This window comes from Topomyia yanbarensis, chromosome 3 (genome assembly GCF_030247195.1).
Source record: "Topomyia yanbarensis strain Yona2022 chromosome 3, ASM3024719v1, whole genome shotgun sequence".
In the NCBI taxonomy this organism is placed as follows: domain Eukaryota; kingdom Metazoa; phylum Arthropoda; class Insecta; order Diptera; family Culicidae; genus Topomyia; species Topomyia yanbarensis.
The window spans coordinates 84,432,033-84,454,942 of record NC_080672.1 but is presented as its reverse complement, the minus strand read 5'-3'; the positions used below and the strand labels follow the sequence as shown (position 1 = coordinate 84,454,942).

Here is a 22,910-nt window from a genome sequence, read left to right as displayed (position 1 = left end):
AGGAGAGTATTTTTATAAATTTTGGAGAAGACATGTTGTCTCTGTCACTCATAGTAATCGAGTTATGATAAGTTCTCTATGGTGAACTCCTTCATTTCCTATTTTTACTTATAACTTTTTTATTTCTGATTTTTCGCATTAACAATGTTCTAAGGTATTTTTTATCATCATAATACACACAACTTTTCCGAAGAAACCAGATAGCTGTGAATGCTGTGTAAAGACTTATAGCTGATTTTGATTTAATATTGGCCTGTTTTTGAACCTGTGTAACTTCACTATCGGCAAAAATTGTAATTATACTATCAATTATTCTGATAGGACTAGGTTTCACCTACCAAACGAAGGTAAAATTGTTTGTCCATAAGCACCCGTTCAAAAGTTATACACTTTTGAAAACTTTATGTTTGGCCCTCCTGAAGTCGCGTGAATGGCTCACTGAACGAGCAGGCGCTGGTGTTCAAAGACGCTTTCGCTTGATTTCCTGAGTGACGCGCACTCTGTGTAGTAGCGCGTCTGCCGGAAGGTTAACACTGATATTGAATGAGTTTCCAACGGGTGACATACAATTTCATTTCGGTCCAGATTATCGTATGAATGTTGGCTTCGGGGCAAAAAGATTATGCATAAAATTTCTGCCTTCACCACAGTCTGAAATATTTGAAAATATCCAGCCGGTTAATGCAGCAATTATATGGAAAATGTGTATCTTTTACTTCTTTATGCATATCCTGAAACTAAAATTCATATGGTATAAACCGGACCGAGATGAAATTGTATATCACCCATTGTAAAATCATTCAATATCAGTGTTAACCTTCCGGCAGACGCGCTACTACACAGAGTGCGCGTCACTCAGGAAATCAAGCGAAAGCGTCTTTGAACACCAGCGCCTACTCGTTCAGTGAGACATCCACGCGACTTCAGGAGAGCCAGACATAAAGTTTTCAAAAGTGTATAACTTTTGGACGAGTGCCTATGGACAAACAATTTTACCTTCGTTTTGTAGGTGAAACCTAGTCCTATCAGAATAATTGATAGTATAATTACAATTTTTGCCGATAGTGAAGTTACACAGGTTCAAAAACAGGCCAAAATTAAATCAAAATCAGCTATAAGTCTTTACACAGCATTCACAGCTATCTGGTTTCTTCGGAAAAGTTGTGTGTATTATGATGATAAAAAATACCTTAGAACATTGTTAATGCGAAAAATCAGAAATAAAAAAGTTATAAGTAAAAATAGGAAATGAAGGAGTTCACCATAGAGAACTTATCATAACTCGATTACTATGAGTGACAGAGACAACATGTCTTCTCCAAAATTTATAAAAATACTCTCCTCTACAACTTTGTCGAAGACAGCCAAGCGCTATCTCTTTCGGTTTAAAAGTTAAATTTTCTATAGCCTACTATGATCAATTTTTAAAAAAAGGAATATTACCAAAATATGGCGCTTTTTACACACACAAACATTGTAGAATATGCGAAAACGCTAATATGGACAGTTTTGACTCCAATGAATTAAGTACCTCAAAACGCTGTTTTGAGCCACTGTGCAGCGTAACAAAATGCTTTACTACAATTGTAGAGCGATATGCATTTTGGGGCGGGATTAGGTCTAGCATATTATGGCATGGTGGAAAGGAACGTGTGGATTTTACGATTTAGGTACACGAAGGCTACCTCTCAAATGGTGAACGCTACGAGAAATTGGTTTGGTTTAGTGACCCGCTATACCACTGGATCGTTCTCGTACGTAGAATTCATTCCTGTTTGGTAAGCAAATGGAAAATCCAACGAACGTGGGTTATAAGATTTTTACCGAAACCTAACAAAAATTCAATTAAGCCGCCTGATTCAACTCAAAGCTCCAATAAATCAGCTCTTGTCGTATAGCATTATTGAATTATTGAGCCACGTGCCGTTTTCATGTTACTAACAGAATCAATAGTCTACTGCCGCTCGGTTCGTTTTACTCAGGAATGGATTTTCCTTCTGAAGAAGTAAATTCACAATACGCTTCTTATCCTGATCAAAAGCATATAACAAAACTACAACACATGCTATTTTTGTTAAAAATTATGTTGGAATGGGTACCATTCAAAGCCAAATAGTAAAAATATATGACGAGGTATAAATAGGTTAACCAAATTTAATAACATTTTGTTATGATGCTGCTGATCGGGATAGTCTTGAGCACGGGCCAATATCCAACTTTTGGCCGGGGAGCATGCGGCATAATTCCTACCGCTAATAGCGCAGCTGTTCTTTCTTCCTTCGAATGCCACCATGGTTTCCACGCGAAATTAAACATCATCCGACGGCTACGATACAGCAAACTTTCCCAATTTCCCATGTCCAAAACAAAACACACCAATTCCGTATTCCAAACAGCTACAGGCGATCCCCGATCCGGCGCTTTCGGTTCAAAGCTAAAACATCAAATTCGATTGCAAATAATTTCCCGCTTCTTCCGAGCCGGAGCGCAACCATCAGCAGATATTCCATCGTCGGTCTTGCTGTCGAATGGATGCGATGCAAACAAACACACGGTATGCACAACCAACCAACCAATGCCAGTGGGAATCGAAACTCAGCTAATCAATATTTATCGATGATAGGGATATTGTTTTACGTTCCGGCGTGGGATTCCGGATTCTGTCATTCAGTACATATGTACGGGGCAGGGGAGCTGCTTCCAGTTTTGGATCACGTTCAACCATTTCGACCTTGGGCTTGTCGAGGTGTACTGTTTGAACTTGGAGCAGAGAGGTCAGAAAGCTGACAAAGCAGTTGTGTTGAAATTGCAATTGTTGAATAATGATGACTGCAGAAATGTATATATTTCAAGTTTCAATCCAGCTGGAATGAACTCACTGGACACGTGTCCTATAGCATGGTGTATGGCAGCGGAGTCGATCGATTGAGGGTGGAATCGTGCTGCATGTGTTCGGAATGGGTTTCCCACACACAAACACACGAAAGAAAAGTTGGGTTACACTCAAAACTTTGCTTCTATTGGTTTTCACGATGATTGAAAAATAAATTATAAAAATACTAAAACAAGTTTTATGATGCAAAGACGAAGAAATGAATGATTTGAAATCCAAAGATTGAAAGTTGCAAACATTGAAAAATACAAAGATAAAAAGATTAAAAACTTCCAAACCATATAAAATCTCAAAAATTCAAGGATCCAAACAATGAAAGATCGAAAGATTTAAAGATTGAAAGATTGAAAAATTCATTGATTGATAGAATGGAAGATTAAAATATATTAGATTGCGTGATTGAAAAATTAAAAAATTGAAAGATTCAAAGATTAAAAGATATTAAGATATAAAGATCCAAAGATTTTAAGATTGAAACATCCAAAGTTTGAGATTGAACTCCGTTCTTGATCAGGACTGCTAAAAATTGCACAGAGAATCAATAGATGCAAATGCATAAGAGTGACAAGCCAGACTTCAATGTTCATCTCCTGATAATCCCACGTAGTTGTTGATAAGCAAAGAGAAGCAATGTTAGTCCGACGCTTGCTATTGCTAGAATCCGTATATGCTACTGCGCTCTCCACAAGTTTGACGGGAAAGGGAGTGTTAGTAGCGATTAAAAATTGTGCTGGAATTCACACGCCATTCAAGATTTTAGGAGTCTCTGGGCGTCCAGCCACCAAGAGGTTCATTTAGGAAGATCATAACGACGAGTAACGAGAAAATGTCGAAAAACGGTATTATTTTTACGAAAATCAAACTTACTAGCACAAAAACACCAAAATATCTCTTAAATGTTAATTAGGAGTTGTAAACAAACTGAGAGTATGAAATAATTTTGAGCGACCTAAAATAAGCCGAATAACGAACATACTAGCGATTTCACTCGGGCGTCGTTTGTCATAATTCCAACAACTAGAAACAAAAACAAGCATTTTATTCAAAAAATTTAAGGACTTTCCTAATATAATACAAACATTTAGAAAAGCTAAAAGCGGCAGGATATGAAGAAGAGTTAGGATTTGTCCGAAAAACCAAATAAAACCAATTGAAGAATACATTTTTGGCAATCATGTTTTCTTTCATATTAAAGAAATTTTACATTTAACTGTTATGTAAAAGAAAGATTAAACAGCTAGTGGTCCCTCTTTTATTGCTCCCATGATGGTCTGGACGACGTTGAGATCTTCATTTGGTGTGCATCTTATAATCCTTGATCTCAATTGTTCTGCTACAGCAGCTTACCGACCATTTTCATAGACTAACCGAGACAGAATTGGTCATTTTTAGAGCAATTCCTTCATTTTGGGAGTTCAACCAAGTATGGTATTTGTTGCCTAATGATATAAGGCAGAAATAGACAAGAAAAGAATTTTATTTGATTTTTTTAGCACGTTTAACCGTTTTGGAAGACAGTTCTTAGTTAAAATGGAACACTTTTACTTGTATGGATATACAGGTTTGAGACCACTGCATTAGAAATGACTGCCCACACTAATATTTTAAAATTCATTTCGCATCGCTTTGCTTACGATACTTTTACGATAAACTATTTTCTTATTGTGAGCTGCTCCTCTTTTTTGTCCTTCGAACACATGTTGTACAGAATAAAAGCATTCTGTGATCAGCTCAGCCTTCTAGCAAAACACTTTTAATCTGGGATATTGGTAAAGCACCTCGAAGACATTTTTTGAAAGTAGTATTGTTTGTTCACTATCATCTGGAATAACTAATCGCAAATGGCAAATTTTGAGAGTAGACAAATGGGGAAACAAAAATAAGCATAGCTCTTTCTCAGGTACATAACAGTACTTGAAAATTTACTTCAGCTGCTTCCGACTTACCCGATAGTGTTGTGAATGAAACTCATCCTCCTCTCAGGCCCAACAGTCTAAAGATAAAACGTTTAAAAGGTTCCAAGATCGAAGAACCCAAAGATCAGAAGATTAGAAGATCTAAAGATCCAAAGATGCAAGGACAGAAAAATCCAAAGATCAAAAGATATCCAAAGATTCAAAGATGTGCAAAGATTCAACGATTAGATCCAGAGCTATCTAAAGATCTAAAAATTCGAAGATATCCTAAGATCAAAGATATCTAAAGATCCAAAGATATCTAAAGATATCCAAAGATCCAAAGATATTCAAAGGTCCAAAGATCCACAGTTAGAAAAATCCAAAAATTCAAAGATATCCAAAGATTCAAAGTACCAAAGATATCCAAAGATCCAAAGATATTTAAAGATCCAAAGAAATCCGAAGCTCCAAAGATATCCAAAGTTCCAAAGAAATCCGAAGCTCCAAAGATATAAGATATAGATAAGGTCCGAAGATCCAAAGATCCATAAATCCTATGATCCATATTTCCAAAGATACAAAGGTCCAAAAATAACCAATGATCCAAAGATATCAAAAGATCCAAAGATATCCAAAGATCCAACGATCCAAAGATTCAAAGATATCCAAAAATTCAAAGATACCCAAAGATATACAAAGATCTAAAGACATTTAAACACCCAAAGGTATCTAAGGATCCAAAAATATCCAAAGGTCCAAAGATTCAAAAATATCCAAAAATCTAAAGATACCTAAAGACCCAAAGATTTAAAAATCCGAAGATGTCCAAAGATCCACAGATATCCAAAGGTCCAAAGAGCCAAAGATCCGAAGATATCCAAAGATACCCAAAGATTCAAAGATATCCATAGATCCAAAGATCACAAGATATCTAAAAATTCAAAGATCCAAAGAAATGCAAAGATTTCCAAAGGTATCCAAACATTCAAAGAACCAAAGATATCCAAATATCCGAAGATATACAAAGATTCAAAGAAAACCAAAGATCCAAACTATGCTATATTTAGGGTGAAATACATAGTGCTTTCGCATAGGCCTGCTAAGCCAAGACAAGTTGCGGCTTCACTGTGTCTCATCGGCATAAACAGAACTTCTGCTCGGACGGGACATCACGTTTGATCAGTCGTTCGATTGAAACACAAAGTGTGTTTTAGTTTTTTGGGATCTGCGTCAAGCCGGCGCTAATCTATTCCGACAAAAAGTTAGTGTAGGTTTCTGATGAGGCGAAGCCGAAACGCACCCATGAAACAAAGATCCAAAGGTATCCAAAGATCCAAAGATCATAAGATATATAAAAATCCCAAGATCCAAAAAGAGATCCAAAGATATCCAAAGATCCGAAGATATAAAAAGATTCAACTGGTATCCAAGGTTCCAAAGATATCCAAAGATCTCAAGATATCCAAAGATCCAAAGATATCGAAAGATCCAAAGATATCCAAAGATCCAAAGATATCCAAAGATCCAAAGGTATCCAAAGATCCAAAGATATTTAAAAATTCAAAGATATCCAAAGATCCAAAGGTATCGAAAGACCCAAAGATATCCAAAAATTCAAAGATATGCAAAGATCCAAAGATATCTAAGGATCCAAAGATTCAAAGATCCAAAGATCCAAAGAGCCAAAGATATCCAAAGATTCGAAGATATACAAAGATTAAAAGATAAGAAGGGATGAAAGATCCAAAAGTATTCAAAATTCAAAGATATACAAAGATTAAAACATAAGAAGGGATGAAAGATCCAAAAGTATCCAAAATTCAAAGATCAAAATATATCCAAAGATCCAAAAATATCGAACGATCCAAAGATATCGAAAGATTCAAAGATATCGAAAGAGCCAAAGATATCCAAATATATCCAAAGATCCAGAGATATCCGAAGATCCAAAAAATAATATCTAAAGATTCAAAGATCTAAAGATATCGAAAGATCCAAAGATATTCAAAGATCCAGAGATTTCCGAAGATCCAATGATATCCAAAGACTCAAAGTTATCCAAAGATTCAAAGTTATCCAAAGATTCAAATATATTCAAAGATCCAAAGATATCCAAAGATTCGAAGATATCCAAAGATATCTAAAAACCTAAAAATATCCAAAGATTCAAATATATCAAAAGATCCAAAGATATCCAAAGACTCGAATATATCCAAAGATTCAAATATATCCAAAGATCCAAAGATCCAACGATCCAAACATATCCAAAGATTCAAAAGTCCAACGATCCAACGATCTAAAGATCCAACGTCCAAGGATGCAAAGATCCAAAGCTCGAAAGATTCAAAAACCCAAGAATGTAATGATCGAAAGGTTGGGTCCTGAAACAGATACGATAATAGGATCTGTCGTGAACAAAAGCAGCTGGGTTAAGCATCTCTCATATAAAGCCCAAGTAACCCAAAGCACAGCAACACAATTAATAGATTTACAATTGTAATTGCCGATTTCATTCAGAATGTCATTGGATCAAATTGCCGTATCGTGAACTGATTCACTCGTTAAGAATTATTGTCCACGACGCAAGAACATAATGCTATGCTATAGTACAGCGATGGTTGAAAAGCTGTTCCTGCACAAAAAACTAGTCCGGGTATTGAAACCTCTCAGATGACCAATTCTAATGTCTGCCCCTAAGTGGCAATTTGCAGAAAATCCCGTCATCATCTGACTCGAAGGTTCGAGGCATATCATTGCCATAAACTTGTTTCCATCACTTTATGAAAATTTGACTACCAAGCTCGACGTTATTCAAAACAATCACGTTTTTTGTTTAAGGTGAATTGATGTGTTTCTAAATCATCTCATCAGTAACTAGTAACTTGCGGCTAGTTAAACGATGAATTCAAACAAGCATTAAATTGGCACCAGTTAGACACTAAATCCAAACAATCACACAACTTGTGTAAATGCCTAAAGCAACTGGCTGGTCCTCCCGAGTGATGTTGATTTTCTGATTTCGAAAAGGTGTTTCTTTGCTTGCTTGCTGAGACATCAACCGGAACCAGCCAGCTGTTTAAGGCGTTCACACAAGTTGTGTGGCTGTTTGGATTTATCGGATAACTGGTCCCAAGTTGAAACTAGTTACTGATGGGATCGATTCGAAACACAAAAATCTGAATTGATCTACGATTATCTATGTACCCTTATGCACAAATATTTTTTGTACTTTAAATCACAGTATGAGCTTAACGACCAATGAAGGAGCTAAACACCACCATGTTCTGTTCATTTGTTTTTAATTTAATTAGTGGATTTTCTTAACGTAAATTATCGAAAAATCCCGTACAAACATCGAACACGTTGCTCCAGCTAGATATGTCCGATTCAGTTTAAATTTAGAGCAGACACTCCTTGTGAGACTAGGAAGCGACTCAGGGGTGGTCCGATTGGGGTAATTTTTTGTAACTCTAACCAGCAGTGACAATAGTATGGACGAAAACGATTATCGAGGAAGCAGACTGAATAACGCTCAGATGACACAGAACATGCTTCACCACCCAGGAATAGAATCTCTACTTACAATGGTAAATTGCGTGTGAAGGATTTGATGGTAATATTTTTTATTAATTATTTTTTAGGAAATATATAAAAGACCCATGGCTCCTTTAAGCTCACGTATTGAGTCGCATGCAAAATGACCGAATTGAACAAAAGGTTTTCCCTCTATCAAAAGCTGGAGGTGTGCATTTATTTCAGTATCCAAATTAACTTTGAGCTAAGCTTTACTGCAAATCTCGTAATTTAGCACGAGGACTGCTTTTCTACAATAGCTTAGCTCAGTTCAAGGGCCTTAAATTTGCAATTATTCCTTCTTTTTCTGGACATTAAGCTCGTCATATTGGAAATTACAATAGAACATCAAAATAACTTTAATGTAAAGCAGCTGGTAAAGTCGTAATAACTATTACTTTCCTCTCATCAGTATTTGGTGCTAAGTTCTAAATACTGATGAGACAACGTCGAAACGCATATTACACTGAAAGGTATTGGGCACATCAAGTCCAAAATTGTTTTACCCAATTTTCTCCCTAGGTAACAAAATACTATAGTCGAAATATTTGCAATTGGTGATATTTATTGTTGGACAATGGAAAAATGGACTTTAATGGATAGTCGATTCTCGTGAAATAAATTCCCGCCTTTAAAACTGGGAAATTGTCAAAAAAATAATAAAATATTATTAAAAGGTCATAGTAAGTTTGGTTGTCGACTATGCGAACAGAAAATTTCGAAGTAGAATACCCTATAGCCCCGTTTCAAAAATTTCGACCGAAATCTTACCCGAGTATTCGAACGTCAATATCTGTTGTTGTACTGAATGATAACATTAGATTTTTGCGCTATTTGATTGGAAATATGTACAACAATTAAGTAAATAATTATGTAAAATGTACAATTACTGAAAATAACGGAAATGGATTTTGTGAATGCAATTATTATCTGCACCATGATTAGTCCGTACAGTTTGTTTACAAGCGAACCAGACTATCTCCAACTCTTTGACGATGGAAGTAAACTACTTTTGTTCGATGGTCTGGTCCCTTTGCCTTCGAGAACGTAAACTGAACCAAGTACAAAACCAGGGATCGTATGCGAGTGCGGCATGTGGCTACACCAGCACGTTCCACAGTGATCACCTACTATACAAAAGTCGGACAAAACCTCAAAAGTAGCCCGAATTTTATGAAAACTTTACATTAGGGTAATTTTGTGATGATGATTTCATATTTGATTTTTACTTATTTTTGATTTAAAAATTTGGCACTTAGGGTGGTTCGAAAATTTAACATTGATGAATATAAAAAGCACTATATATGAAAATTCCTTTTCCAAAAATTAAGTGTAGTGAATTTTTAGCATAATACACATTTTTCAATTGTTCATAATGCTGAGAGACATTTACAAATTGTATTACGGACCTTGGGTAATCGAACACTACCATGCGTCTTCTTCAGACATATCATGATAAATAACCTTTTTTATACCTCGGGGTAAAAAAAGATATTCATTTTCGGAAGGTACACTAATTTTCAAGTGTCATATACTATAAGCGATCTTTCCAAACTGTTTCAGAAAAAGTACAGCCACTTTGAACACAATAACTTTAATTTAATGCACGATTTATTATTTTTTCTTAGTGTCTGTTCGAGAAGAGAGCTTTGTATCGACTACATCGAATGGCAATTTTAAGTCCAGCGAAATGAAATCAGTTCGACCCCAATCGCAATTAGCTAAAAATATATATTCATACATATAGGTTGGAATACAGTTTTTTTTACATTCGTCATATATTCCACTTTTGAAGTTCTGTAAAAAATCGAACTTTCGTCTTCAAGACTTAATATTTTCAGAAAATTCTATTCGATCTCTTTACAATTAGACAAATATATTAAATTATGAAAGATCCAAAATAAAATTGAGGTTTTGTCCAGCTAAGCGACACTGTGCTTCCTGTCGGCCGAGTCCATCGTTTGCTGAGAAAGGGTTACTACGTACGTGTATCGATATTTTGGTATTTCCGTATGGTATGCCGAAATAACGGGTTTTTATACAACCTTTCAGAAGCATTCATATCAACAGTCTAAAGTGTATTCTACCTCACTTCGGTTATGTCTCTGACATTTCCCACCCATCTTTTGAGTTGTTATTATGGGCAACTTTTCCAACTATGCACTTCAGAGTGCATAGTTTACCAGGACTGGTGCGTGTACTATAATTCTGCGAACGTCCACCGTATATTCAATTATTCAAAGATGAATAATTGAGCAGCCAATAATTGTGGCTTGTGAAATAAACCAGCAGGTGATAGCGGAAAAACACGTTTTCTCTTTCTGTGAGTGTACTTCAGCGCCATTCAATAGGGCTGATTATGAGAACCACAAACGGGTTATATAGGTTGTCAGCTGTTGAACTTTTTATAGTATAAGGTGTGAAGTGGTTTGCATGTTTGCTCTATCTGATAAACGGAACACTATCAGGGATTTACGAAAGTAGCAAATTTCGTTTTAGTGAGATTCTAAAGTAGTAGATAAAATCAAATCATAAAACTTTATCTGACGACCAATCAGCTTAACTAGCCTCCAGGGGGGTACTAATTGCGCGGATATTATTGCTCTCTTTGTAACTTCATGTGTGAACCGTCCTAGGAGCCATGGGTTTATTACGCTGCTGCCGCTATTTATTATTAATAAAACCTAGCAATGCAATTGGTTTATTCAACTTTACAGCGATAATTGCAGCCTTATTCGCACAATCGGTCTGAGTTGGATTACCTCCAGAAAAACATTATCGTCACTCGTCGTTCAGCACATTTTTCCTTGAAAATGATTTAGATTACGCGAAGGCACATTTCTTTCACTAGAGATACGGATCAATCTTGATAACATATATCACTTGAAACCGGCCTCCCCAAAGCAGAACCCGTCCATGCTACCAAATCAACGTCATAGATTTTTCACGGAAAAGCGCCATATGTTTGGTACTCTACTAGCCTGCTTCTAAACTGTGCCACGAAAACACACACTCGCAGCCACACTGAAACTCACTGCAGATAAAAAGCCCAAACTAATGGCATCGTTGACCTTGCTGTACACGTCGTCTCTGGCACACCGCAACACCGCATGCAGTAGTCTCTGTAGCACAAGCTACTAGTAGTGCTGTTGTTGGTTGTTTGCTTCCTTTCCTCGTCTATACGTCCTGCGTCCCAAGGGTAAAACACTTTTCAGCGTTCTAAAAATTTCCACGTTAAATTCGGAAACTTTTCTTTAAATTCATGGTGCGCCACCCTGGGAAACAGTTTTTTTTGCGAAAATCTAGCGATCGATTAATTATACGAAAATCGTTAACTATGGATCAATGGCACCTTCGGAGGAATGTATGGACTTTTTAAGCCCTTCTTTCATTACGTGCTACAGTTTACTAATTACTCCTTATGAAAGAGAGATATATTTATCAATATCTTTTTTCATGCAACTATAATAAGATGCTGTCTTCGACTATGTTGTAGAGCTTACTTTTTCAAAAAACTTCGCTGAAGACGCGAACTCTTAAAACTTTTTGGTGGTTTCCAACGGGGAAAAACAGATCGCAATGATGAGTTAAGCGAAAAAATTTATGTGAAAAAAATCCCCCCAGAGGTAGGATTCGAACGTGCAACCCTTGGGACTCCGGCCCAATGTAGAAACCCTTATGTTATCCCTGGATGACGTCCCAAGAAGAACACATGATTGCATTGGGGACAGTGATGGTAGCAGTACCTCTAGAGAGAGAGAGCACACACAACTGCCACCCGACATATTTGATTAAGGGGGGTAAGGGTTCAAGCGTAAAAAAACACTGTTTTGAGAATTTGTTTTAGAAATTTTGGTGAAGCGAATTGATCAAAACTTTTGTACATCATAATGTATCATTTCAATAACATTCTGCAATTTTTCCATGCACAAATTTCGACAAGCGACTCGGTGACGAAGCTTTTTATAGAATGTCTTTGGAAAAAAAACAAGATTTGTGGTTTTAATTGCCATTCAAAAACTGCTGAACCGATTTATTTCAAACTTTGCATACACATTCTATGGAAAAAAGTACCTAACTCCAACGTTGAGTTTTCGAGATAATTTTTGCAATTAAGAGTGTTTTTAAATATTATCCTGACGAGTTCGGTATGTTCCGTAGAATTGTTCGTATCATCCATAAAAAGATTAGTGAATTTTCAAAGGAATTAGGCAATTCTTTTTAAGGGAGATTCTACCTTGTTGGGCTAAAAATTTTTGAATATTACTTGGAAAATTTATTGGTACCTGTGTAATTGTTCTAAACATTAATTATCCTTGAATATGCAAAATTACTTATACCAAGTTTCTCCAATAAACGAGAACTTCTTAAAAACAAATTATTAACTCATCGCCAATGCACAACATTTATGGCCCAGGAAGGCGTACATCGTCGTACTCGACCAGAATAAAGCATCGACACACTCGCCTAGACTGCTTCTTTACTCGTGTGCTAACCTAGTCAAGCTTTGGGTGTTTATACTTCATCCTTCTTTCCTTCCTTCTTGGTACGGCAAACACGATGACTAAGAACGGTCTGCTACCCCCCCTCTCGAGAGACCACAACAAATTCAGCAGCCCATATGAATGAGCCAAAGTTTATGCTTAATAATACACGCTCCACTCTCGCCCAACTAGCGTAGGTTACTCCTTCGGAACAACAAGAACCGAAAGGGGAGAGGCACGTGTCGAGAAAAAAAAGCCCCAAGGGGTCTGACCCGGAACGGTCGTCGTTATTGCAGTTTATCCGTTCGAGCAATAATGGCGCAATAAAATGGTTGTTAAATATATTTAGTACAACATGACGAATTCGGTGCTTGGTGCGGTACATTTATAAACAGTATAACTATTTTTTTTTCAGCGGATCCCCAGCTTATGTTAGTTGGTTTTTTGTTGGTTTTTCGCAACTATGTTAGTCTACTGAGTATGAAAATCATAGTTTACAATGGAAACGTTTTTGAACTATGAACCACCAAAAATATTTTTTCGTAGTTGTGTAGAAGTTTCTCAGTTTAAAATTTAGTGTGAGCCGTTAGTGTAACAAATACACTAATTTTATGCATGCGTACACTGAATCTAAGTTCTGACAATAAAATTTGTATAAATTTAATACCCATATTATAAATGAACGGTGCTCGGAATGAACCGCTAGGTGACTGTCATTCTGAAATGGGTCATGGAAAAACCGGTATAGCTAACACCTACTACGCCTCGAGAGATTGCACGGAGTTATTCGACTACCGGAAACAAATCATGCTTGTCGTCAAGGATTTAAATGTAATTCGAGATTGCAAACAACTTTGTGGAAGATTCCAAGAACGCAGAAAAATGAATTTCCAAGAACGTTGATTTTTTTATTTCGATTATAGAGGTTTGAACCTTAAGGTCATTCGCCTCTTCGGGTTAGAAAAATCTCTAATGAAAAATTTCTAACCTTATGTGCGGGGTCAGGACTCAAACCCAGGTGCGCTGCGTACAATGCAATCGATTTACCAACTACGCTACGCCCACCCCCAACGTAGAAATTCTAAAAAACTAATTTTAAGAGGTCTTCCATATAACATGTTCCAAAACTTGAAAATATGGTGTTATCCTCAATATTTAATATTTATAACAACTTTGCCGAAGAAACAAAGTCACTATCTTAATTAGCTCAGAAAATAAATTTCGTATGTCAGTTTTTTTAGATAAATTAAACACTGAACGACATATTCCTGTAGATACGCAATCATAAGGGCAAGAACTTCTCTGAACAAACAATTTTTCTAAAGTAAACGGTTTAGACGCCGTTAATTTTGAGTACGAAAATGACGCTTTAAAACACTGTGTGTGTGTGTTGTAAGGGTGAATTATTCGGAGTAAATTTTAACTTGTTATCCTATCATGCCTGTCGAATTTTGTCTTTATATATTTTTCCTGTGTGTCAAGAATTAAAATTCTAGGGGCGGAGATAGTGTAGTTGGTAAATCGACGCAGATCACCTGGGTTAGATTCACAACTCCGCACAAATTTTCTAACCCGACTAAAAGTACACGAATAATAACCCTAGGGTTAAAACCTCTACAATAAAACAAAGAAGAATTAAGATGCTGGCAGAAAGTGTTCAGCAACAAGATGATGGTGTCCATTCAGTTTTATTTTATAAAATATAGGTTCAAAAACATTTGGTCTTTTCTGACAGTGTAAAATTTTCAGAAGGGAGTACATTGGGGAGTAAAGGGGGTGAACAACTTTTGTGAAGGGGTCGAAAGAATGAAAAAGATGGAAAACCCCCGATGTAAAATCTCGGTGCAATCCACCTAGCAGTGAGACGAAACGTTTCTTATTTGAGCAAAAAAGGGACGTTGAGTATGCAGGGGGAATACGTATTATTTTGTCTGAGTGGAATAGTTACTACATATTGGAACATATTTTTTAGACGTAACATGTATTATTTACGGTAAACAAAAAAAATTAATATATGCATCCGTTAGTACCGTATACGTGATATTATCCATGTATGCATACAACACCTTGTTTTTCTTTGCATGCATGCAAGCTATAACTCTTATCATTATAAAGGAAGAAAATGATTTGCTTAGTTTAACAATCGCATTATGAAGAAAAGACAGCATAGCGTGATCGTGATTTATCCGGCGTGTTAATATCGCAAAAAGGCATTTCAATCGTGATAGAAGTGTCACGGTGGACCGTAAGAAGGGATTAAGACCAAAAAAGGACAACTATTCGCAAAGGTGTCTACAAGATCAGCTCGGATTCCATCAAAAAGAAGATTCGAGCTAACTCTGTGCGTTCCATGGGAAAAATAGCGAAGGACCATGTGATTGGTGATTTTACGGCCCGGAAGATCGTAAAGAAAAATTTCGAGGCGCAGTCGAGGATACGGAAAATACGCACATGATAACTAAATGCATCCGAGAGCTACGATTTTTTTTTGCTTGGAGCAAATAATATTACGCATACGGTAGATGTATTTTAATACAACGGTAGAAAAAAATCTGTTTAATTTTGATTCAGTAAAGTAAGTTTAAACAGGCAAGAATTAGATTGACGGCCTTTGAGCAGAAGGATGACAGGGATTGCCTGCAAAACATTAAAATCCAGGGATAGATATTTGTCGCTTTTCTACTTGTTCATCTTTCAATCTGTTTCTTCGATATACGAGTTTTAAGAAAAGGACCAAAGTAGCGTTCTCTTTTTGGAACGATCTTATTTTTATCTCTAGAAAAATAATGAATTGGTTTAAAAGGTATTTTCATAATCTTGCTAATGAAACACATATCGCATGAAGTAATTGGTTTGTTTGAATGTCTAAAACAAGTCCTGTTTTGACAATAACATAGATTAGTCTAAGTCCATCCCCTGAACAGATCGGTCACGAAAAACTCGCAAAGCAAACAGAAGAAATTATAGTTAACCGTCCATGTTAGGTACTTGTGCACTTCTGTGACAAGAAAGAAAGAACGCTGCCGGCCTATACCTGAGTCGGTTCCTAGTCCCACCAGAAATACCCGCTTAAAATTTAAGACAAATCGGAGAATGCTAGCAAATCGGAATAAGCGTTTATTTGTTCGCGCTTGAGACCGCGTTGATCAGAATATAAGTACTACAGCGCCACTTAATCTTTTTTGTGTTTGCGAAACCTTGAGCATAGTTGTGCGTGGATGATCGATATTGCATATTCGTCTTTGTGTATCATCGTGAGGGGAATGAGCGTTTATATGTTAAGGTTTACCACCGCCTGGGCATTTGTATGTTGAGTGTGCTAGCGTGTATATAACTTCGCGCGTTTAAATTCGATTTTATAACCATGTGGCCATTCGCATATTCGTGTATGTTGTATGATCACGCGGACCGACTTAATTTTCAGTGTACCGTTCAGATGCTAGAAGAGAGTGAGTTTCTTCGTATCCCAATCATATCGTCATGGAACTTATTGTCTAGCGGATACAAGCTAGGCTGTTGAGGCCGAGAGTAGGGACTTCTGGACGTGACCGATTCATTATAGAGCGAACACGGGCGTTGACACTTGAGACCATGTTTAAGGACCATTTATAAAATACGTAACGCTAAAATTTCTCAAAATCGACTATGTAACAAATTGTAACATCCTTCCCTCCCCTAGTAAGCAAAGAATTACAGTGGAAACCCGATTTTAACAGCTCTCGTTTTGGTCAACCCCTAATTTTGTCTTTCCCCGACTTTGACCCGATTTTGTCAACCTCATATGAAAATCCGTTTTATGGGTTCTAGCAGATGTACCACATTAAATTCAAGTAAACCCTTTCTTGGCCATAGTTGGCTCCCCGATCACACTTGGGTTTGCAACTATGTGCCCTATAACTTATCTACAGTGTATATAAGTTCTGTAATTTAAGGTGGGAGCTCCCGGACGAGTACGTTTTATAATCGCGCGAGAGCGGGCGTTTGTATGTCGACACAGCAGACTGCGTTTATAAATTCGTAAGCGCTATCACAATGACTTAAACGCTGGGACGTTTATATGATTGCGAGATCGTGGATCTAGATAATACTAGATATGCGTGACCGGGTTTATAGTATCGTAAAAAGCTCGACCATTTGTATGTTATTGTGTGCGTTCTTTTTACCGCGTGGGTATCGCCGAAAAAAGAAACAACAATAAATGGTTTGACTTAACAATGCTAAATATACTTAAGAGAAATATAGCAGAGTGCATTTTGCATTGGCTTGCTAAACCAACACAAACAACCAGACTAATTTAAACTTTTCCTAGTTATCTCATTTACTTATAGAATAGTTTGCTCGTTTTTGCCCGTTTTAAACTGTCTGCAGACGAGGCAATAGGACGAACGCCACAAATAATTATCACTATGGATTTTGTTCCAGCTATTCCAACGATCTTGTTGTTGCCGCGTTGGAATAGCTAGAACAAAATCCATGGTGAATATTTTTAGTGGCGTGAGTCCTTTTGCCTCGTCTGCGGAGAGCTTTAGCTATGTTGATAGGGTTGTCATACCGGTAGTATCGGTACCGATAATCCCGGGAATACCGACCCATTGTTGGTACCGAAATACCGGTACTGCATAAAGATAAGTACGGGATGATCCATAAATGACGTAGCATTTTTTGAGTGATTTTTAACACCCCCCTCCCCCATCATAGCATTTCGTCACAAAATTCCATATACCCCCCTGATAATTACGTAGCTTGACGGTTACCCTCACCCCCCCCCCTCGTTGTCCCCGTAAAAAATTTAAAAAAAAAATCAAAAACGATGTTAGTTAGATGAAACGGGTAAGATTGTCGTGACATCAGGTCAACCCCTATTCCCCTTTAAAAAGCTACGTAGCATGACATGACCTCCTACTCCCCCTGTCGTCACACATCATCACAAAATACAAAACTCCCCCTCCCCCATATAATGCAACGTCATTTATGGATGGCCCCTACCGGTATTTTCAGTACTAAGCACAATGATGCTGCCAGCCTCGACTAAACTTCTAACGCCTTCACAACTTTTTGGAATAGCTCCGCCCACCACACATTCGATTTAATTCAAGTTTATTTAAAAATCAGTCGTAATGGTAATTCTTGCAGTAGAGGCATGTTTCACTACTGTACTATTTGTGCAGTGGTTAAGCAACAAAGCAGTAGAAATTGATATTTTAACACCTTTTCGTCACCAGAAAGACTAAAGTAAATGACTAAAATTCACCTTCTTAGCTACTAAACTTGGTTTTGCAGCAAAATTCAATTTTCTTATCTTGGAAAATCGAGGTATTTTTTGTTAGGGGAAACTTTGCAACTGCGACCACTTAAAATCAAGGCATGAACGCATCAGAATCATTGGCAGCAAAAATTGTAGCAACTGTGAGGCAGTGGAATGCGGAAAAATTATCAAATGCCACAAATAAAAAAATCCTAGCCCAAAAAATGACGGTACTAGGAACCCTAGTGCTTGACCTTGGAAAATGAGCGGTGCTGAATCCGATTAAACCATTTTCAATCGAAAAACGTTAAAAGCTCTATTAAAACAAGCGCTAGTAATTTTGAGAGGCCTATCACAAATCACTCCCTATATCTCGAAAATAATACAACCGCAATGTTTGAAAGTTTTCAAAAATAAGATCTGTGGTAAGTTTCTTGATAACTTTGCCTAAGTGAATATTTTTCTATACGAATAATGTAAGAAAAGAAATAGCGTAACTCACTATTAGAATGAAGATGAGTTTAATCCCAAGACTTCCTCGAATCACATTGCCAAAATAGATAGTGGTGGCGCAAAAAGACTCATTTTTCATTTTGGGACCAGTATGGGGCGGGCATAGCGCAACTGATCCAGGTAATCTGTGTTCTATTCCCTGTTTCGAATACAATGTTAGAAAAAATTTAAAGCCGAAAGGGAGATATAAACCTATATAATCGTAAAAAAGGATGTACCTCATTTTGCAAAAATATTGTCATACGTACGTTATACATAATGGACGCTAGGCATGAAGTCGTTTGGCATAATATACGTTAGACATGATAACGTAATGGCCGTTAGGTATAATGGATGATTCGCATAAACAGACGTTGGACATAAATTAGCATGTATAACTAAACGGAACTTATTTTTTGGCGGTGATTGCCTCGAGTGGCAAGAGTGTGAATATTGGTACTTCTTTTGGTTTTGTAGACTAACTCTGGAAGCTGATGAAACTCGATCAACATTTTATTTTGTTGTATTTACTTGCAGAAATTTTTGCTCAAATAAAAGAAGCAGATCGAAAGCTTGACATGCGGAAACTCAACTTGCGTTAATTTCTCCACGAACGACCGATAAATTGTACATGACTAAAATAGACTTCACACACTTGTTTAAAATCAATCTCTTTTGTTATAAGGTATGAATAACGCACACTATCTTGAGCTAGTTCTTACATACATATATGCCTTGAAGAACAGCTCATGAAAGAAAGAATGATGCACTTTATTATTCATTCAACGAATATATGAATTTTGCTGCTTCTATATTGATTTTCTTCCTTATATTATTCAGTTCAATGACTATATTCTTGCCATCAAAGATAAAACTACGGAGCAGTGCTGCGAAAATTCAAAATCAGTTACCTATTTCTGCTTCTATTTACCGAAACCAACACATAGTGTTTTAAAACGTCGTTTTCGTGCCCAAAATTATTAGCGTCTAAACCGTCAACTTTAGAAGTATAGCTTGGTTGGAGAAGTTGTTACCCTTATGATTACGCACCCACAAGAGTATACAATTCAGTGATTAATTCACCTATAAGTGATATACGAAATTTATTTTCTGAACTCATTTAGGTAAAGACTGCGTCTTCAGCAAAGTTGTAGCAAATGTTACTACAAAAGAAATTGCTGAAGACACTATATATCTAGCTTTAATAGTTCACAAGTTATGGAACATATTATATGGAAGACCACTTAAAATTAGTTTTTCATGATAACTTTTTTAGACGTTCTCCTATCTTCTTGGAATCTTCCTCAAAGTTGTTTTCGGCATCGAAACACATATTTTTGCCGAACATAGTTACTTCTTATCTGTTGAATTTAAAAAGATATTCCAAATTTTACGACATTTTTGGGGTAACTTCTACCTTAAATATCCCGTTAAGGAGCAAAAAGGAGCAAACAACATCATAACATACTGAAAGAACTAGCTTTCTACTTTCATATAGTGGCCCGATTGTTAGTCGACACGATTTTCCCCGAGTGTTATGTTCAAAACAATATGCCATCGCAATGGTATAAAATGAAATATTCAAGCGCACTGCGACAAGCAGCTTTACATAAATATCAACCTTTTTCATCATCATCATCATCATCATTTCATCAACCAAGACTTTCATGTGTTATTATGTGGACAGTTTGAAGGCAAAAGTTGGCATCTTCTCCATTTTCGAGAATAAGTGAACAGCGCAACAAAATTCAGTTTGCTTCTGGAACCGAACATATCCGAACCTAAATGCGCTGTGTCGGGAGAATGAATGACGAGGGAAACGAACCAAACATTTAATTCATCGCGCCGGGCATTAATTGAATTTCGTTTTCTTTCACGCAGGGATGTCAATTTTTTTGAGCTCTGCTACGGATACTGTCTGATATGAGAGATTGTTTTTTCCTGTACTGTAACTCGTCACACCCAAAAAAAAAAGTTATCGACACGTAAGGTTGAAATCTCTACAATAAAGAAAGCCTTGCGATTACTTTTATATTTTTGTGAATAAAGCCTATCGTCCATTTTGCCATACGTGTATTATGTAAATCGTCCATTATGCCTAACGTACTTATGCTTAACGTATTTATGCCTGACGCCACGCAGCTAAAACAAAACTACTTGAAGTCAACAAAAAAATCGACCATGATTCTTTCGGTTCAAATTCACTTTGAATTCCTTCTAATAACTATATAAAAATAGAGAATCAAGTACAAATCAAAGGTGATTATTAAAAGTTGAGTACGGAAATCCCGGAAATGTTCGTATTCCTACGCAGCCATTCAAATCGCCCGAACCTTTCCACACATAGTCAACGCACAAGTCTTCAGCAAAAAACAATAAATCATACCCCGTTAATCTTTTCACTTCATTGATTGTCAAAAGTCGTTTTGTTTTCGCCAAAAATCATATCCTGTTCATCGCGAGCATAATTCAACCGTGTCTCAATTCTCTCAGCTCGCTAACTGCCGTGTGAAGCGGTGACTCAGCTTTACGATTCCAGCCAGAGCCGGAACATTCCAAATTGGACAACCTTTCAAATCTACTCTGTACCATCAGCAGAAAGGCTTCAATATCAGAAAATAAGAAAAACACACATTACCCGGCCCTGCACTGGATTATCGCTTCGCGATTACTGAACAGTTCTTTCGTCCCTTGCAGGGACTCGGTTCGATAAGGGCACTCCACCCACCCACCGGAGTGAGTCGCACAGGTATTCACACATAAAAACAGCCACCCACAAAACCTTTTAATTAATTTTTTATGTATTCTATTTTGGAACCGTCCACCGTAGCGCGTCGTCGTTGTCGTCACCCGTTCGATTGACCAAATTCGCTTTCACGCGTCAGTTCACTTTCACGCATGATTTGCTTTCGCCCATTTTTGTTGCTGCGAATGCGATGAGTTGTGGTTGCGTTCGCACCCCGGCCAACGGGCAAGGTCGGATCCGGGTTTGCACAATCACGATGTATCAGCTGAATCCTGGATGAAACCCTCTCTTCTCGAAAGGTTTAAAGCAACCATTAAAGCTCACGTTAATTCAAAAACACTTAACACTACCTTTTTTCAAGCTTTCGACTAATAGTTACAGACCGCGCACCATTGAAACACTAACACTGGGCATTCTTCCGGGAGCAGGTCAATCACTCGGAAGCTGACTTCTTTTCACGTGGCGTAATTTCAAAGATCCGTCCGCAACATAACGCGAGGCGCGTTGCTCAGGGGCAAAAAAGCAACGAGCGCGCATTCGACCCGGCGAACTGTTAATACAGTACTACTGGTGGCGGCTCGATTACCGTTAATACTAAGGGTAAAGCCTTGCCAATTCTCTCAGCGTGGTTGGTCGGTCGGTCGACGGTCGCGGCGTTGTGTCTCTCGCAGTGGACAGTAGTAGTGCAAGCAAAAAAAACTAGAGTCGTTCTCTCGTCGTCGCGGCCCGATCTGCTGGGTGAATGAGGCATGCGGCACAGCGACGGAAACTTCCCTGAGTAGGCGCACGTTAGGTCCGAATGCGGTAAGATCACGTTATTCTCGTTACGGATGTGTGGATATTGAATAGTTTATATATGTACATACATAGTGTTCGATACCGGTTCGGACCTGCCTCTCAGTGGTGCTGTGAGCAGTTGGCATTGCCCTATAGACCGGCTGGTCAGCTGAAAAGGCGCACGGTGGGAAAAAGTCAGTTATGGTAATAGCACCAGTGATTGCTTCGCTGTTAATATAATCGCTGATTTGAAGAGTATCCTTAATATCCAATGAAAATTTAAGGAAGTGTAAAAATAAAGAGTTAAATTCGTATTGCTTTTAGAAGAAAAAAAAAACCTTCCTTTATGACACATTGATAAACTGATTTTATTCTACTTCTACAGAAAACAATCCTCTATCTCGAACTTTAAAGCTGCGTAATAATCAACGGCCTATATTTAGCAAGCCTAATCGACAATTTTGACCACTCATTATAAGCTCTTCTACCACTATTACACCGCAAGCGATTACTAACTCACTTTTCATCGCAGTCGACTGCTCGATTCAAGAGCACGCGTGGAGTCGAATTACGCGCGCTGTGAACGCGTCGCAGTTCGTCAACAATTGAAAGGCTTAATTCGCTCTCTCGCCGGTATACGTACGTTCTTTGTTTCAGCTGATTAGTTGACTCCGGCTAAAGCGATCGAGTAGGGTGTGGCGGACAGGACCGTAGCAGAGCTTTTGTTTTCAGATTTGAATTGCTAAATAAGGGTAGCGTTATTGTTGTTCCCCCCAACCCGGGGTCAGCCAACGAGTGGGCC

At 37.5% G+C, this 22,910-nt stretch overlaps 1 protein-coding gene across 6 annotated transcripts in view; it reads right to left on the bottom strand.

Annotated features, from left to right (window-relative positions):
- Positions 1 to 22,910, bottom strand: part of LOC131688844 (MOB kinase activator-like 2) — a 498,911-nt gene that overhangs the window by 88,083 nt on the left and 387,918 nt on the right. The window contains exon 1 of one of the 6 annotated variants that reach the window (XM_058973409.1): positions 21,682 to 21,909. The exons of the other annotated variants lie outside the window; for them this stretch is intronic. The gene's annotated coding sequence lies outside the window, so the exon portion shown is untranslated. Of the gene's footprint in view, positions 1 to 21,681; positions 21,910 to 22,910 lie in introns of those variants that run through there. 6 annotated transcript variants of the gene reach the window in all.